This window comes from Salvelinus namaycush, chromosome 21 (genome assembly GCF_016432855.1).
Source record: "Salvelinus namaycush isolate Seneca chromosome 21, SaNama_1.0, whole genome shotgun sequence".
Lineage (NCBI taxonomy): Eukaryota > Metazoa > Chordata > Actinopteri > Salmoniformes > Salmonidae > Salvelinus > Salvelinus namaycush.
The window spans coordinates 27,203,253-27,216,906 of NC_052327.1; the positions used below are offsets into that span (position 1 = coordinate 27,203,253).

General features: G+C 39.8%; 1 protein-coding gene across 3 annotated transcripts in view; it reads left to right on the forward strand.

Annotated features, from left to right (window-relative positions):
- The first annotated feature begins 211 nt into the window (after nt 1-211).
- Nucleotides 212-13,654, forward strand: part of LOC120066261 (myocyte-specific enhancer factor 2A-like) — a 97,359-nt gene continuing 83,916 nt past the window's right edge. For all 3 annotated transcript variants that reach the window (XM_039017510.1, XM_039017509.1, XM_039017511.1), the window contains exons 1-2: nt 212-399; nt 3,028-3,167. The gene's annotated coding sequence lies outside the window, so the exon portion shown is untranslated. The remainder of the gene's footprint in view (nt 400-3,027; nt 3,168-13,654) is intronic.

Below are 13,654 nucleotides of genomic sequence, written 5' to 3' on the forward strand. Positions count from 1 at the left end.
GGCCTATTTGAGTAACATAGAGCACATCTTACTAATCATGTCATCAGATAGCCTATATCATGCCTTCGCGCACTGTCATTTTGACATTCTATTTCACTGTAAAAGTCACATTTATCGAGGTATATAGGTAGCCTACGATGAAAGTTAAACAAGTTTGGGTATAGTTTTTGTAACGATAGACATGAGCGGGAGGAGGTTGATTTCTAACTCGTCTGGTGTTCGTCAGATAAGGGGAGGAGTCTCACTGACAAGAAACTGGCTCTACTGAGTTTGGCTGCTCCCTAAAATAGCAGTTGTGTGTAAATGTGACTGAAATTACGTTAATGTTCCACGCACACGGTATCCATTGGAGGCTCTGATATAGAGTATCTATATACAGCGAGGGACTTGAGAGACAAGGTGAGTAATAAAAATAGCAACAATATTGCACTCGTTTGAGAGAGAAAGCGCAAGAGGGAGACGTAGAGTGAAAAGCCATCCCATACTGTAGCGCTATTATATTATGTCAGTTTCTGTGTCTATGCTGGATAAAAACATTTTTATATCTATGCCTATGAAAAGGCTACAGTTATTTAATATTCATATCGATCGTATGAACGTGCGTCTTTGTACTTATTGACCTAATAGACTAAGTGAAGAGTTCCGCTATCTCTATCTTATTTAATTGGATAGTTTACGGTTAATTTGATAAACTTTTTCGGAGTCTGTCATTTTAAGGATATTTCTTAGAACAATAGCTTTTATCAATAGTCTTGAATTACTAATGGCTATGACTTTACTGGAACTTATTTACAGTGGCTACAATAAGCTATCATAGAGCGCGCAATATCATTTGACAGTCAGTGTCGGGGACTTCTCAGACAACGGGAGGCATACCTTTGCTAATACAATTGAACTTTGTTTTGTATTACCGACATTAAACATTTATTTTACATTCACATAAATGCCATCACATCATCACCATAGTCTACATGCTATCAAATGACTGTTTGGCTTTTGAATACATGGATTGCTCTGAAATCCATTATAATTTTCTTTGCATACTATAATTGCATGACGTACACTATAATGGCCAGCTGATTTAGATGTCTGAACCACTAAAGATTGTGCGATTAAAAGTAGGGATATTGCCTATATCCATTCCATAGGCTACTGCTGTCACTGTAAACTCGAATGCATTTTCTTGGTTGTGGACCTGTAGATTTTCTTATTTTAATAGGTGACACAATACCAACTAGTAGCCTAAGCATGCAATGACATTGTTATAATCAAAGAGTATCCATTTTGCAAGTGTCAGTTTATTAGTAATATGCTTTGTATTGAAGTCCTGAAATGTATATGGTTCTGGTCAGCTAATGGCCACTTTGCATTTACACCTCTGCTGTGGAGAAATGTATGTTTTCCACCATTGTCTCTCTACTCTCCTGATATTGATTGCACGACTAAGGTGAAAATCTATGTTGTGTAGGACATGCCTATACATGTAATCTGAATGTAGGTTTTGTCGCTCACTCCTGGCTGAATTAAGCTTCCTCTGAGTGAAGAGTAAACTAAATTATACAGCAACACTCCACAATGGAATAAGTCCCTGCACCTGTTTGTAGGTTTTCATATCTAATTACTAGCTTGATGGGAGGCAGTCAGGTTATGGTGAATAGTTAGGAGAATGACCTCAACATGTGTGTGCTCTACTGACAGATTTCTAACAAGTAGGAATTAGGCATTGATTTGTTTTGATAATTTATCTGCCATTGAAAATGACCATAAATAGTTACCAGTAAGTGAACGTTCAACATAATAAATTACACTCTGCTCATTTAACATATTTGTTAAGTCCACACGCCATATTGTACCTGTCAGTGTAAATTGAGATTTTTTTGTTTGTACCAATTGTACATTTTGAACTTGTTAATGAAACATAGTGTTTTGTAAACTCACAAACTGAGAAAGTAAAATAATAAACCTGTCCTTAGTATAGTAGATAATTAACTGTCTCAGTCAGTTTAAGGACAAACGTTTATGGCGTCTTCACTTAACCCCATTGTTTATAAATCCAGATGAAGGTAAAGAGTGTGTTTGGCCGAGACTGACTGATAAATGTCTAACATTTTCCCCAACCATGAGGTATTCCTGGCTTGGCACTAAATGAAAATAGCAAAGTTTTTCAGGGACAGCCGTCTTGGCAGCAATATAAAGGCATATCTGTGTGTATTTTTATTGAGTATCTATTTTGGTCCCCTCTGGAGGAGTCCCCCCCACCCCATTGCATTTACATTACTTACCCAGCAGACCGATATTATTAATGCAGCAGAGCAAAGCACCCTCCAATCCGCCGACGTTAGGTTCTGAGACGCCCAAGGCTTAACCAATAATGAGGCCCTGTTGCTCCTGATGCACTTCATGTGACCTCTTATGTCTAGGGTGTGGATGAGTTGCATATAGCAAGTCAGACAGCTTCGCCCCATCTTACAGAAAAGTGTTGTGTTGAAGTAGAGTAAACTTATTTAAGAACATGCAATATGATACTGCAATCACTCATAGGATATACTTGTCTGTAATCGTCTACTGCAACATAAGCTGCATTTTTACGCTCTAGTGTTATTTCAGGGTGCAGTAGAGCAAGTTATCAAATGAATTTGACCTTTATCAGGTCAAATGAATTTTACTTTTACCATATTACATCATGGGTGTGTTTATGCCTAAATGTCTCTCTATACATCGATAGATGTGTAAATACAGCGTTTGGTTTGAGTGGAGAAAGTTGACCCAGGTAAAAGGGATAAGTTCTGAGGTGGTGATTGGTGCGATAAGTGTGGGTCTGGAGGGTCTCCCACAACACTCCTCTTCATAGCACCAGAATATCACAGTCTGGTCTCAGCTCCTTCCAGGAGACACACAGGAGAAATGTGGAGTGTGTGGGCGAGTCTGATCTGCAATTAACGCTGGTTGTCAGAAAAAGAATGCTGCCGTTTACACCATGCCTCTGAATCACTGAGCGAAACACTTTCTCTCCTCTCCCCCTCCCAGGACATTTTTCCTAAGGAGGAGAAATCTGCAGGAAGCTTAACGCAAGTGAGGGAAGCATTGAAGGCTAAAAGAAGAGACAGACAGACAGGAGCTGGATATTCTTGGTCCGATAAAGAGGTTATCACTGCTTTGATAGTTGGGTGAGCCACATGTTCTTTTCCCCCTCTTTCTTGTTTACCTGTTTATTTACTCTGCTGTTTCTTTATGTTTGATATACTTACTTTTGATTGTAATTGCCATGTATCTCCATTCATGTTTTATGTTTTATTTGGTCCTTTTGGTTAATCTCTTTATATAAATTGGGGGGAAATCATTAAGACCATCTGGTTACATGAGTTTTAGCTGTACATGGATTTTGTAGTGTTCACCATGTTACATCAGTGTACTGTAGGCACAGCACTTCCCCTACAGTACACTGGAGAGTTGAACTGTGTCAACTGCAGCTGGCTCACAGGCACAGATTTATAGCAAATGACATAGCCTTTGTTTGAGAGTTCTACAAGACTAACTAATTGTTTGTTAAAAAGAACCAGTAGCTAACATGATGAGCTGTTTTCATCTTCTTTAGATAGATCGATAAAATAACAAAGACAAGCAAAGAAGAAAGGTTGTGTATTACACAACCTCGAGACAAAAAAAACAAGTATCTGCAAAGGTCATGATATTAACTTTTTTTCATCAAAGAATGTGTGTATATCAGTAGTTGTTTCACTGTTTCTCTCTCATTATTCCCTAGTGTGACTGTGACCTTATGTAGAAAGTCCTCTCTTCTTCTCAATGTTAGGTGTGAGGGCACTTTGGCTATTACGTTAAAGATATTTCTCAGTTCAACAACAGGGAGAAACTACACTTGTTCTCTATGTCCACTTTGCTTCGTTTTTTTTGTTACAAAGCTCTTTGCGCATGCTCTCTGCAACATGATTCATTGTTTTTTGGAGCTCCATCATCGAACTGGAGATTCCAGCATTCTCCCGTGAGACCTGGAGGCAGGATGCAGAATCTTGAGCCCTGCAGATAATGTTTTAGGCCATATTTTGCTTGTGTACTCACTAGACTCTCAGTTCTAAAGGAAAGCCTTCTAAGTACCTTTAATAAATAAAAGGGTATAAATGAAGTTCTTCTATCCCAGAATGACCAAACCATGAATAGCTGTGTAACCCAGAGGAATGCACAGTGTCCTAGCGGGGTTACCCAACCCCACAATCCGACCCAACAGAGAGCTGAGCTCCAAACCCAGAAACCCCTGGCTGCCTCCCGTCTCATCACCGGGCCACAGAGCCTCACCTTTGATGCTAAATGCGTTAGTTACCCCAGGATACCAGCCAGTGACATGTTTGACAAACATACAAAATCATCATTTAAAATGTGTATCACAATATTTGCTCCTTGTTAGTTTTTTTCTCTCCTTCAATCTCACAAAACTGAGTCTGTGTTATTGTGCAAATACGTTTCTGTGGAGTGTGCCAAATCAAACCGTCTATCATGTTTTAATGCAGCACAGTTATAACTTTATTAGGCAGGCCCTTAACGTGCTGTGATGATGACTTCCAAACCTTTAGCCTGGGGATCAGGGACCAGCCCTGGCACAGGCTAGTATACCACATATACACTTCATAAATACGGCTTACTTTCCTACAAGGCAGTGTGGTTTTCAAGTTAATGTAATTATAATATTTATCAAATCATATTCAAACACTTATTATGCAGAATACATATATTTTTAAAGAAAAGGCTCATATATATATATATATATATATATATATATATATATATATGAGCCTTTTGTGTATATATATATATATATATATATATATATATATATATATATATATATATATATATATATATATATATATATATATATATATATATATATATGCACACACACACAAACACACAGTACCAGTCAAAAGTTTGGACACACCTACTCATTCAAGGGTTTTTCTTTATTTTTGGTAAATTTCTACATTGTAGAATAATAGTGAAGACATCAAAACTATGAAATAACACATATGGAATCATGTAGTAATCATGTAGTAATCAAAACATATTTTATATTCTTCAAAGTAGCCACCCTTTGTCTTGATGACAGCTTTGCACATCTTGGAATTCTCTCAACCAACTTCATCTGAAATGCTTTTCCAACAGTCTTGAAGGAGGTCCCACATATGCTGAGCACTTGTTGGCTGCTGATCCTTCACTCTGCGGTTTGACTCATCCCAAACCATCTCAATTGGGTTGAGGTCGGGTGATTGTGGAGGCCAGGCCATCTGATGCAGCACTCCATCACTCTTCTTCTTCACCTGGCCTCCACAATCACCCGACCTCAACCCAATTGAGATGTTTTGTTTGTTTGTCTGGTACTGTATATATACTCATATATAAATATATACAGTTGAAGTCAGAAGTTTACATACACTTAGGTTGGAGTCATTAAAACTCATTTTTTAACCACTCCACAAATTTCTTGTTAACAAACTATAGTTTTGGCAAGTCGGTTAGGACATCTACTTTGTGCATGACACACGTAATTTTTCCAACAATTGTTTACAGACAGATTATTTCACTTATAATTCACTGTATCACAGTTCTAGTGGTTCAGAAGTTTACATACACTAAGTTGACTGTGCCTTTAAACAGCTTGGAAAATTCCATAAAATGATGTCATGGCTTTAGAAGCATCTGATAGGCTAATTGACATCTTTGAGTCAATTGGAGGTGTACCTGTGGATGTATTTCAAGGCCTACCTTCAAACTCAGTGCCTCTTTGCTTGACATCATGGGGAAATCAAAAGAAATCAGCCAAGACCTCAGACAAAAAATTGTAGACCTCCACAAGTCTGGTTCATCCTTGGGAGCAATTTCCAAACACCTGAAGGTACCACGTTCATCTGTACAAACAATAGTACGCAAGTATACACACCATGGGACCACGCAGCCGTCATACCGCTCAGGAAGGAGACACGTTCTGTCTCCTAGAGATGAACATATTTTGGTGCGAGAAGTGCAAATTAATCCCAGCACAACAGCAAAGGACCATGTGAAGATGCTGGAGGAAACAGGTACAAAAGTATCTATATCCACAGTGAAACAAGTCCGATATCGACATAACCTGAAAGGCCGCTCAGTAAGGAAGAAGCCACTGCTCCAAAACTGCCATAAAAAAGCCAGACTACGGTTTGCAACTGCACATGGGGACAAAGATCATACTTTTTGGAGAAATGTCCCCTGGTCTGATGAAACAAATATAGAACTGTTTGGCCATAATGACCATCGTTATGTTTGGAGGAGAAAGGGGGATGCTTGCAAGCCGAAGAACACCATCCCAACCGTGAAGCAGTGGCAGCATCATGTTGTGGGTGTGCTTTGCTGCAGGAGGGACTGGTGCACTTCACACAATAGATGGCATCATGAGGCAGGAAAATTATGTGGATATATTGAAGCAACATCTGACGACATCAGTCAGGAAGTTAAAGCTTGGTCGCAAACGGGTCTTCCAAATGGACAATGACCCCAAGCATACTTCCAAAGTTGTGGCAAAATGGCTTAAGGACAACAAAGTCAAGGTATTGGAGTGGCCATCACAAAGCCCAGACTTCAATCCTATAGAACATTTGTGGGCAGAACTGAAAAAGCATGTACGAGCAAGGAGGCCTACAAACCTGACTCAGTTACACCAGCTCTGTCAGGAGGAATGAGCCAAAATTCACCCAACTTACTGTGGGAAGCTTGTGGAAGGCTACCCAAAACGTTTGACCCAAGTTAAACAAATTAAAGGCAATGCTAGCAAATACTAAATTAGTGTATGTAAACTTCTGACCCACTGGGAATGTGATAAAATAAATAAAAGCTGAAATAAATCATTCTCTACTATTATTCTGACATTTCACATTCTTAAAATAAAGTGGTGATCCTAACTGACCCAAGACAGGGAATTTTTACTAGGATTAAATGTCCGGAATTGTGAAAGACTGAGTTTAAATGTATTTGGCTAAGGTGTATGTAAACTTCCGACTTCAACTGTATATACTAATAATGTACAGTGGTGCGACCCAGGATTAATGTGTACTTGGAAAAGCAAACGGAAAAAACACCATTATTTCCTATAGGCCTATATTTTCTTATCACATCTGCCTGTTATGTCACTGTAGTATATCAGCAAAGCAACTCTGTTGACAATTAGCCCCCTATCATTCTGACCTAGATATCAATATCCTGAACTACAGTGGCTTATTAACCTCTGATGGCCAGAAACACTGTTTCTAACACAGAAGCACTAATGAAGCACTCACTAACGTACTGTTTGTCTAAGGGAGCAGCTAACAGTGACCTTTCAACTGTCCTGCCCTTGGCTGTGACCTCTGGTAGTAAGCAGCCCCATACGGCCCACTCAGCACATGTGCTGCTGAGCAGGGCAGAGCGGCTTAAGGATCGACAGCCTCTTCCTGTCTTCTTTGCCCTTCCCCTGCGAGCCCTCAGTCAGACGGAGGTGTCCTTACCCCCTCAGCTTTCTCTGGCCATACTGGAGAATCAGCAGTAAGATCCTAAACCAAAGTGGCAGCCTCAATCTGCAGTTAATCCTCTTTCACAACTATCATCCCTGTCTCTTTCTCCCCCTCACCTGTCTAAGTGGCCCACACAGGGTTAAGAGTGCAAGTCAACTTTGAATGTATATTTGTATTTTTTAAGTAAACACTAGAGAAAGTTTGCATAGTGTAAGTTGAGGTAAGGTTTTATAATAACCTTACCCTTTTAAAGCTATTAATCATCACAATGATATATTTTAGAGTTTTAAGTACATTCTGTTCCATGTGTCTCTCTATACTGTATTGATTTGGACTGTTGCCATTTGAGGTCTCCTGTAGGCTGGTTTTTCAAAGCATTCTATTCTGATGACAGAAAATCCCACCTCTGATAAGAGCACTCTTATTTGCTTAATTTCATAATTTTCCATCATTTTGCCTTTTTAAAGTCTCAGCAGTAGCATAAATAACTTCTCCAAAGCCAAATTGACACAGGCCATATTTTGATTCACCATGTACAGTAAATCTACGAGCTTCGCTTCTACAAAGCATTGTGTTGGAATGGCTTATGTGAAATGGCCTATGTGAAATTGACTAGAGCTGTTTTCGTGTTGAGTCATGTTGGATCAACAGTGCACTCCTATCTTTAGACGTATTTATTTATGACTGTTTTTTTGACAGGCTCTCTACAGATGAAAAGAAAGCCAATGCAGTGCCACTATGGTACACATGATAAACAAACCAGAGGGCTAAACTGACATTGTGTCATAGCAAGAAATGACTGGCCATGTATCATGTGACACACTTAACTTTCAGGTTTACTACTATGTTACTTAATTGGAGTAGGACAAGAACCACACAATTAAGTTTAATCTATTCACCACTCCCCAAGTCAAGTGAAGTGACTTGAGTTATACTGAGGACTGACAGCAGATATAAAGTGAAAAGACAGAAGTTGTAGATGCATGCTTCTCTAGCTGCAGTGTGGCTTCTGGGGTTAATCTGCGAAAGCTTCTGCTATGTGGTGGAGTAGAGATGATGGCTTTGACCAGAGTCACACTGCACCTGTGTGTAACGGCTGATTTCCCCCTCTTCGTCTGAAGAGGAGGTGTAGGGATCGGACCAAAACGCAGCGTTGGTTGAATACATGTTGATTTATTTAAACAAGACGACGAACACGAAGAACACTTGAATACAAAACAAAACAAAACAATAAACGACGTAGACCGACCTGAACATGAGAACTTACATATAAACGAAGAACGCACGAACAGGAACAGACTAGACAAACGAAACAGTCCCGTGTGGTAACAAACACTGACACGGAAGACAATCACCCACAAACAAACGGTGTGAACAGCCAACTATTACTTACGTAACCCAAATTATATTAGAACAGTGGTTCCCAAACCTTTTATAGTCCTGTACCCCTTCAAACTTTCAACCTCCAGCTGCGTACCCCCTCTAGCACCAGGGTCAGCGCACTCTCAAATTATGTTTTTTGCCATCATTGTAAGCCTGCCACACACACACACAATACGATACATTTATTAAACATAAGAATGAGTGTGAGTTTGTCACAACCCGGCTCGTGGGAAGTGACAGAGCTCCTATAGGACCAGGGTACAAATAATAATATAATATGAATAATAATCAATAATTTTGCTCTTTAGTTAGCCATCTTACATATTAAACTTTATTTGTTAATTGAAAATGGTGCATAACTTACCACAGGTTAATGAAAAGGGTGTGCTTGACAGGATGCACATAACTCTGTAATGTTGGGTTGTATTGGAGAGAGTCTCAGGCTTAAATCATTTTCCACACAGTCTGTGCCAGTATTTCGTTTTCATGCTAGTGAGGGCCGAGAATCCACTCTCACATACAGTTGAAGTCGGAAGTTTACATACACTTAGGTTGGAGTCAGTAAAACTCATTTTTCAACCACTCCACAAATTTCTTGTTAACAAACTATAGTTTTGGCAAGTTGGTTAGGACATCTACTTTGTGCATGACACAAGTAATTTTTCCAACAATTGTTTACAGACAGATTATTTCACTTATAATTCACTGTATCACAATTCCAGTGGGTCAGAAGTTTACATACACTAAGTTGACTGTGCCTTTAAACGGCTTGGAAAATTCCATAAAATGATGTCATAGCTTTAGAAGCTTCTGATAGGCTAATTGACATAATTTGAGTCAATTGGAGGTGTACCTGTGGATGTATTTCAAGGCCTACCTTCAAACTCAGTGCCTCTTTGCTTGACATCATGGGAAAATCAAAGATATCAGCCAAGACCTCAGAAAAAAATTGTAGACCTCCACAAGTCTAGTTCATCATTGGGAGCAATTTCCAAACGCCTGAAGGTACCACATTCATCTGTACAAACAATAGTATGCAAGTTTAAACAACCATGGGATCACGCAGCCGTCGTACCGCTCAGTAAGGCGACGTGTTCTGTCTCCTAGAGATGAACGTACTTTGGTGCGAAAAGTGCTAATCAATCCCAGAACAACAGCAAAGGACCTTGTGAAGATGCTGGAGGAAACCGGTACAAAAGTATCTATATCCAGAGTAAAACGAGTCCTATATTGACATAACCTGAAAGGCCACTCAGCAAGGAAGAAGACACTGCTCCAAAACCGCCATAAAAAAGCCAGACTATGGTTTGCAACTGCATGTGGGGACAAAGATTGTACTTTTTGGAGAAATATCCTCTGGTCTGATGAAACAAAAATAGAACTGTTTGTTATGTTTGGAGGAGAAAGGGGGATGCTTGCAAGACAAAGAACACCATCCCAACCGTGAAGCACGGGGGTGGCAGCATCATGTTGTGGGGGTGCTTTTCTGCAGGAGCGACTGGTGCACTTCACAAAATAGATGGCATAATGAGGCAGGAAAATTATGTGGATATATTGAAGCAACATCTGACGACATCAGTCAGGAAGTTAAAGCTTGGTCGCAAACGGGTATTCCAAATGGACAATGACCCCAAGCATACTTCCAAAGTTGTGGCAAAATGGCTTAAGGACCACAAAGTCAAGGAATTGGAGTGGCCATCACAAAGCCCTGACCTCAATCCTATAGAACATTTGTGGGCAGAACTGAAAAGCGTGTGCGAGCAAGGAGGCCTACAAACCTGACTCAGTTCCACCAGCTCTGTCAGGAGGAATGGGCCAAAATTCACCCAACTTATTGTGGGAAGCTTGTGGAAGGCTACCTGAAACGTTTGACACAAGTTAAACAATTTAAATGCAATGCTACCAAATACTAATTGAGTGCATGTAAACTTTTGACCCACTGGGAATGTGATTAAAGAAATAAAAGTTTGAATAAATCATTCTCTCTACTATTATTCTGACATTTTACATTCTTAAAATAAAGTGGTGATCCTAACTGACCTAAACCAGGGAATTTTTACTAGGATTAAATGTCAGGAATTGTGAAAAACTGAGTTTAAATGTATTTGGCTAAGGTGTATGTAAACTTTCGACTTCAACTGTAGGTGCGTGGTTGCAAAGGGCATCAGTGTCTTAACAGTGCGATTTGCAAAGACAGGGTACTCTGAGCACAACCCAATCCAGAAATCTGTCAGTGGCTTCTGATTAAATTCAATTTTCACAGAACCGCTTGTTGCAATTTCAGTGAGGCTCTCTTGTTCCTATATCGGTAAATGGACTGGAGGCAGGGCATGAAAGCGATAACGAATCCAGTTGTTTGTGTCATCTGTTTCGGGAAAGTACCTGCGTAATTGCACACACAACTCACTCAGGTGCTTCGCTATATCACATTTGACATTGTCCGTAAGCTTGAGTTCTTTTGCACACAAAAAATCATACAATGATGGAAAGACCTGTGTGTTGTCCTTGTTAATTCAGACAGAGAAGAGCTCCAACTTCTTAATCATAGCCTCAATTTTATCCCACACATTGAATATAGTTGCGGAGAGTCCCTGTAATCCTAGATTCAGAAAACGTCACCCAGATAGACCAGTCGTGTGAGAAACTCGTCATCATGCAAGCGGTCAGACAAGTGATAATTATTGTCAGTAAAGAAAACTTTAAGCTCGTTTTTCAATTAAAAAAAATGTGTCAAAACTTATGCCCCTTGATAACCAGCGCACTTCTGTATGTTTTAAAAGCGTTACATGGTCGCTGCCCATATCATTGCATATTGCAGAAAATACACGAGAGTTCAGGGGCATGGCAAGCGGTACCGGAGCGCCAAGTCTAGGGCCAAAAGGCTCCTCAGCTTCTACCCCCAAGCCATAAGACTGCTGAACAATTAATAATATTGCCACCAGACTATTTACAGCATGATAATCCATGGCCCCATGTCGCAAGGATCTGTACGCAATTCCTGGAAGCAGAAAATGTCCCAGTTCTTCTATGGCCTGCATACTCACCAGACATGTCCCCCATTGAGCATGTTTGGGATGCTCTGGATTGACGTGTACAACAACGTGTTCCAGTTCTCACCAATATCCAGCAACTTCGCACAGCTATTGAAGAGGAGTGGGATAACATGCCACAGGCCACAATCAACAGCCTGATCAACTCTATGCGAAGGAGATGTGTTGGCTGCATGAGGAAAATGGTGGTCACATCAGATACTAACTGGTTTTCTGATCCACGACCGTACCTTTTTTTGTGTGAAAATCCATAGATTAGGGCCTCATACATTTATTTCAATTGACTGATTTCCTTATATGAACTGTAAGTCAGTAAAATCTTTGACATTTGTGCATGTTGTGTTTGAATCTTTGTTCAGTGGTTGACATAGGTAAAGTTTTCAGAGCAAAGACGTTTAGGGACCAGGGAGAAAAAGAAACGGGAAAGATTATCTATGCAAAATTTCTAAATCAGTTTTACCAGTTTGAGGGTAATAGAAAGCTGTGAAAACGACCCAAAATGTTTCTGATAAGATTTCAGTTTTGCTTGGATGCAAATGTGACTCGTTTCAGGAAACCTGGCATATGTCGCGGGTCACTACTTCACAGGAGAGCCATTTGAACGTAAACTTTTAAAAAAAATAATCTAAATGCGTTTTTTGGAAGAAATGCCTTCTGGAACATGTGAACTTTCATGTGCCTTAACAACAAACTTGTATGGCATCTGTAAATACGAGTAAAATTGTTAAATTAAGCGCCTAGTTGATTTAGCCACAGAAAAAGACACGAATCTTCCCGCTGGCCATGATTGGCTGACATAATGAGTGGGCTGGACATGCCGAGAGATGAGTTCGGATTGGTCTGCCATGTAGACCGCTTCTGTCTATTTGAGCTGGTCAGTATGTGTAGGTAATCCTGTCTTAACGCAGCTTTTGTCAGATATATCGCGTAGTAGAACTACATAAGTGTTGCTCTCTACTTTCTGGAGGACCGAGTTTTGAAATCAGTGGAATTAGAGTATGATAGCTAAGGTGGTGGAGAAAATACCTGTCTCCAGATTATGTCTTCAATCAAACGGAGGGCAAACATGGCATCCGTGAAAGGGAGAAGCATCCATCCATGATCTAGCTAGCTACATTTTCAAATATCACAATCTCTAATTATGACAGAAAGTCGTTGTCATTTCAAGTTAAAGTGTACTGTTCGCTAGCTTGCTAAAGTTAGCTGGCTGGTTCGCTAGCTACATTACGTGTATGATCTGTTTAGTAATATTATTTGTATCTCAGAGCCATTTGCTTTGCTAGTTATAGGCAAATGTTAGCTAGCTAACATTGAATCTGGTTGGTTAGCTACCTACAGATTCATGCAGGGTAATAACATCATGAGTTGGGATTATGGTTCATTGTTTACCTAGATAGCTACATGTCAACAAAATACTCCACTATGCAAGTATCCATTTCAATAGAATGTCACTGTGACAACTGTTGATAGACGTAGCTGTTAAATTCACTCTGACTATATACTCAGAGCACTCTCGTCTGAGTGTGCCAGAGCGCAAAATAACTTAATAATTAATAATACTAATTTACGAACGCTCAACACCTGTTGAATATGGCCGGTGTCAGTAAACTTTGGCAAAAAAGCGTAAATTGTTGCCAGCAGCACAGTTAGTCATCAACGCTCTGGATAACATAAAAACAGCCTAACCAG